Here is a 4,359-nt window from a genome sequence, read left to right as displayed (position 1 = left end):
ACAAGAAGCTTTCAAACTGCTGCTTTACATTTAAGAAACAGATTTTTTTTTAAGTATTAAAGTGATAGTTGTCAGATGTTTTCTTTTAAATTATTGATGTTTTTTATTCAGCAGAAGAAGCTACTTATTAAAAATATGTATTTTTAAGTTCATTAAGGCAAACTAGAAATGAATAGCAATCCTTTATTCTAGATAACATCCAAATGAGAGATTTTTTATAACATGTCTTTATTTAATTAAGTTCACACTTCTCTTTAGGCTTATCTCCAGACTCCCATGGTGAAGAAACAGAACTGTTTAGATTTTTTAAAGCCCTAATGGATGTGGATTATTAATAATAAAGTACGCAAAAAGTTGTGTGATTCTAGGAAGAAAAAAAAAACCCAGGATGTCTCTAAAAACAATGTGGAAAATGTTCAGCCTTTTGTCATTATCAGCCTTTTCAAAAAGAAGAAGCTACACGCATTTGGCTGCTGCATGCCCATTTGAAGCAAATGAAGTCATTTTCAGTGAAACAATGTGGGGTAACCTTTATGCTTGGCTTATTAGCTCCTGTGGAGTATCTGGGCCTGGAGGGCGTGAGATAATTTTAGCCTGTTACCAGCAAAATAGGTTACAACCTTCAGTGATGCTGCTTCTGTCAAAAAGTAGGACTCAAGCACCGCCACACTTACATGGAAAGTGCACTTTCCTCAGGATCACAAGGAGGCTTCCTGTGGAACGAGCAGAACATGTAAAATATGATACAAACCTGCCCTGCTACTTGCACTGTCATTGGAACCTCCAGGACGCCCGTGTCACTGTCAAAATACTTCTGAGCGTCTTTGGGCAGCGATTGTCTAAGGAGAAGTCAGAGAAAGGGAAAAAAAAAAAACAGTGTGAGAACAGAGTCGTTTATATAAAGCAACGCTTTTTATAGTCAAGAGCGAAGCAGTGCAAGAATCTAAAAAAAAAAAGCTCAGAAACAATATAGGCGCAACAGTGACTTTACCAAAATATGTTTTTCTTTACAGATGCCAGATCTCAAAAGTCAAAAAAGCCAAGAGCCGCTCGAAGGCTTTGTCAGGGTTAGATTCAGATTCAGACCCTGAATGGTTACTGTAACCCACGACTGCTAAGATCGGATTGCCAGAGAAAGCAGGGGAGAGATGAAGAGTGCGCCTCCACACGACTGTAGGTTGTAGCCATGGTGATGAAAGACGTAAGTATGATTCAAAGAGGACACAGGCTTATGTAAAACTCCTTTCCCTCAATATCAGCAGGAGTTGAGTGCTGCTCTCATGATAACATATACACTGGATATATATTTAGAATGTTTGCCTTACATTTATCCACCAACTCTCTTTTTTTTTACTTGAATAGTTTATTTTCAGATTTTTTTATTAATACAAAAGTGACAACAGCAGGAGTAAGACAACACTAACATACTACCAACCAGTGGTACGTCATATTAGCATGTAACAAACCAAATGTTGGAAGAAAACAAAAACAAGTGTGATTTATAAAAAGCACGATGTACACATCCTGATGTATCACATCGATATCATGGCAACCTTATCTCATAGTAACAGAGCAGAATAACGCTACTCTGTGAATGACATTGTATTTAAAGTGCTTTATAAATAAAGTTGGTATGGTATGGTATGGTATTCAAAAAGGGAGACCAGATTCTACTGTACTTTTTTGCTGAAACTCATAGGCTACATCTAAATTATTCCATTTGTAAGTGATTCATTATGTCTCTGATCGGATAAAAGAGGAGGGTTCAGTATCCTTCCAGGTCAAGAATATCACCCTGTATCAGTGAAGCAAAGCAGTAATGTTAGATCAGTTACATGTTCTCGTTACTAAACGTTTGCGTATTTAGCAACAATGTGGCTGTTAAATGAGCAGATTTGCACTTGTTATTGATGAAGATAAAGAAATTATTGTATGAGTTTGTTGGCTGCACAGTGGCGGCGCAGTAGGTAGAGTTGTTGCCTTGCAGCAAGAAGGTCCTGGGTTCGATTCTTGGCCTGGGGTCTTTCTGTATGGAGTTTGCATGTTCTCTCTGTGCATGCGTGGGTTCTCTCTGGGTACTCCAGCTTTCTCCCACACTCCAAAAACATGGCTGTCAGGTTAAATGGCCTCTCCAAATTCTCCCTAGATGTGAGTGTGTGTGTGCATGGTTGTTTGTCCTGTCTGTCTCTGTGTTGCCCTGCAACAGCCTGGCAACCTGTCCAGGGTATCCCCGCCTCTCACCCAGACCGTTAGCTGGAGATAGGCACCAGCAACTCTCACAAGGGACAAGAGTGTTAGAAAATGGATGGATTGCTAGTTTGTTTTGCTTGGTTTTGGTGAAATCTAAAAAAAATAACTTATCAGACATGTATGTAATTACTAAACTGGTTTTTCAAAAAATTATCTATTCAGTTACTTGAATCCATCCAAGGCTAATGAAATAAACATAGTTTCTCTGTGAATAATAAAAAAAAAGCATAACAGTATAAGTGAATAGAGGTAAAGCCAAGTCTTTTTGTTAGGACAACAAAAAATACAGACCTGAGACAAAGCTAGGAAGATAGCGTCCCTATAATCACGCAAGGTGTTGCGAGACCAAAACATATGACTAATGGTGGCTGGGATTGATTGCACCAAGGGCAGTTATCATCCAGGGTATCATATCTTTGCCAATTTGGCTCTAAGTAAATTAGAACAGTGATGCCCTTTAAACTGCATTAGGCAGTGACGTACAAGTAGTGGATGAGTGAATACGATTGATGTCAGACTCCCAGATCTTGTATTCCCAAATCATCTTTCCAAGTCCTCCCAGGGAGTGAGAGACTAGCATGAAGCAAGGAGTTGAATATTCGTGAAATATTCAACTCCGAGCTTGCAGGCGATGCAATATTAAGAGTTCCCTTTGTGCTCTTAATTCTGTCTGAAGTCTAAAAAACTGTTAAATGTTTTAGAGATATCCAGCCGGCGTTACTGTCATACGAAGCAGCACCTTTACAGTGGCATGGACAGGTTTGTGTCTCACATTTTCCATTCCTCACTGACACTGGAAACCTTCTGTTCAACAACAACAACACCTCAAAGCCAATAAGGTCACTGCCTCTCCTGGCAAAATGAAATCTCTGTAATTATGCAGTGATTTTTTTTTCTCTCTTTCATAACTTGACCAATGAGCACAGAGGGTACACTTAAAGACGCACTGTTGTTCTGCCCACTAATAGCGTCGCTGCTGGAGAGTCACTCTTGAATTAGCTTGGCAGGGCCGAGTGGAAAAGCCTGGTGGGGCGTCACCAGGCCCATATGTTCAGAGAGAATTTGTGCTACAGATTTTCCCGGTGTCCTGCACAGATCTGTCTTGCGTGCTCCTCTTCTTGATTCCCAGATTATCCGCATCAAGTCTCGGGTTTTTTAGTCTTTTAATGATATGTTTAAGACTTGTGGAAGGTACAAGTCTTAAACATACAATAACTGGAATTTCAGAAGCACAAAACAAACACGTCTCCAAAGTGTATCGCAGAAACCCATAAAATATCCACGTTCCTCGGCAAAATCCTGTGTAATCCGAAAGGTTAGGACCATTTGTGATGCATAATAAAAATCAAAATAAGCATTTATCAGAATAGTGCCTCTTTTCATGTGATTTAAATAATACTGGAATTTATTTTACCATTAAAAAATTGATTATGAAGAGGATTATAAACAGATTTTGATCATTGCTTGATTGAGAGTTAGAAATTACAAAAAATAATGAATAGCTAATGCCATTCATAACCAAACTAGCCATTTTGGTTGTGTCTTTCTATCTCCTAAGCCCTCTAAAAGTTTCTAGTAGTGACGTAAGCAGTGTGCCAGCGGCAAAAAGCACTGGAGAGTCGTTCTCTGTAATCTGTAATAAATCATCCTTGTAATCTCCCTTTTATCAGCTGGGAACCGCCGGGGTTGGCCCCGCTGCCTGCTCTTCAGAGATTACACCTAAACCGCTCAGACAAGCAATCCCATTCAAAGGATCCCGTCATCAGGTTTACAGAGCAAAAAGAAGGAAACGGCGATCTCTTCATGCATCAGATTGGGTCGTTGTTTGCAAACCAGAAATCCAGGATCAAATGAGTTGGATCACATGGGGAGGAAATAAATCACACAGGCTGAAAAAAACACATATAGTGGCTTACAAAGAAAAATCCAAAGCCTACTGAACTTTTTTTTATTTTTTACACTGGAATCTAAATGTTATAGGCCAACATAAAAGAGCGTATCACAGGGAAGCTAAAGAGGTTTGTTAGAAAAAGTGAGTGAACAAACGGCATTATGAAGACCAAGAGACAGCAAACAGGTCAAGTTGTATTAAAGTTGAACTTAAACTAT

General features: G+C 39.2%; 1 long non-coding RNA gene across 1 annotated transcript; it reads right to left on the bottom strand.

The window, feature by feature from the left end:
• Nucleotides 1-203: 203 nt before the first annotated feature.
• LOC107835439 (uncharacterized) lies at nucleotides 204-1,132 on the bottom strand. Its single transcript, XR_001661253.1, has 3 exons — nucleotides 992-1,132; nucleotides 752-839; nucleotides 204-569 (listed from the first exon to the last, which is right to left on the bottom strand). It is a non-coding gene; the product is annotated as an uncharacterized LOC107835439 (long non-coding RNA).
• Nucleotides 1,133-4,359: the final 3,227 nt, after the last annotated feature.

The sequence above is a fragment of the Poecilia formosa genome, unplaced genomic scaffold, assembly GCF_000485575.1.
Source record: "Poecilia formosa unplaced genomic scaffold, Poecilia_formosa-5.1.2 Scaffold2517, whole genome shotgun sequence".
Lineage (NCBI taxonomy): Eukaryota > Metazoa > Chordata > Actinopteri > Cyprinodontiformes > Poeciliidae > Poecilia > Poecilia formosa.
The sequence above is the reverse complement of the archived record's forward strand: the minus strand, read 5'-3'. Positions and strand labels throughout refer to the sequence as shown.